The following is a 1,494-nucleotide window of genomic DNA, read 5'->3' as shown; positions in this document are numbered from 1 at the left end:
GTGGGGGGGCAGGAGCACGACACAACACAAAAGCTATGGTCTGGGTGTCCTGACATTCACACTTCCCAGCAAGCAACACTATTACTGCCATTTCAGGTTTCAAGGATTTTTATATCTTAATTTTATGTATATTATATACATGCACACACAGAGCAAGTTTTAAACACAAACCATTCTTCTGTGTTTTAAGACTGCTCCTTGTATTTTTTATAGCCAAAACCAGGACACCAATGAAGAATAGACACTTTTCTTCAGATGAAGATTAACATACATAGTTATCACTTGTCCTGTTAGATAATTTTTTAAGGCTACTGCAGTTAGAAAACAATGCATTGAAGAATAAAAGACTGATCAGGTTCAAGTGGGAGGTCAGTCCCCTCAACTGGAAAGCATTTCCCAGAGAATCAGAAAGTTTTTTATTCTAGTACATTCTTTAGTATGACAGAGCCCATATCCAAGCGCTAATTGATACAACAATCTGCAAGATAGGCGATTGCTGCCTAAACAGACATGACAGTAAATAACACAGAAGAAAACGGCCAAGAACAGTTAGTTAGGGCCCTTCATTATATCTCTCCTCCAGCCAGAAAGGACTTGCTCATCTTACACAACCAGTTTTAGCAAAAGATCTGCAGTTCTCTTAAAGATGCAATTAGAGTAAGGAATATGTTCTAACATTTCTTTAAGCAGGTTGTTCCAAAGATTGAATCACTCTGTGAAGACACTGGCTATTTAGAGTTTCACTGACTCTTTCTCAAATATTTATACAAAAGACGCAGATGACAGGAACTGCACTGCTTCCTACAGCCCCTCTCAAATATTTGGTGCTTTAAGGAGCTGTCCATATGAGATGATATTCTCAAAAAAACCACACGGATCTCATACAGGTGAGAAACAGAGAGAGGAAATATGGTGATACAAGTCTCTTCAGAAGGTAGCACTTACCAGAATGGAATCGTTACATCTTGTTTGAAGGAAAACTGAAAGGTACTGCAGTGACACCTCTGAAAACTACACTAGGAAAGTTAATGTAAACCTGAGGGACATGCATGTTTTGCATCTATTTCCAGATAGGTTTTAACGAAATTGTTAAGAAATAAATGCCGTAAATGTCTCAGTGTTAGACCCTGGCAATATCTTTAAAAACCCCACCTGTTTCTATCCTCATTTCTTGGATTATGACTTAATTATGCATTACAAACTGTATTGGTGCCACTGGTTCTTTTGCCCTAAGGAAAGAGTCAGCCATATAACAGAACCGGTTAAAAAACTACATCTTTCTTTTGTAGATACCATTACTAATCTCTTGACCAGGTCTTCCAATTCACTATGAGGACAGTAAAGACAGTGTTGCATGGGATGAAGAGCCATTTATGATTTCCTCCCCTAACCTTCAAAGCATGAGAGTTTTCACTTACCATAGAACAAAGTAACCATCATCCAATGGACGCAACAGAACTGGTTTCTAAGGATCAACATGGGATGAGCAGTATA

The sequence above is a fragment of the Pygoscelis adeliae genome, unplaced genomic scaffold, assembly GCF_000699105.1.
Source record: "Pygoscelis adeliae isolate BGI_AS28 unplaced genomic scaffold, ASM69910v1 Scaffold358, whole genome shotgun sequence".
NCBI lineage: Eukaryota > Metazoa > Chordata > Aves > Sphenisciformes > Spheniscidae > Pygoscelis > Pygoscelis adeliae.
The sequence above is the reverse complement of the archived record's forward strand: the minus strand, read 5'-3'. Positions refer to the sequence as shown.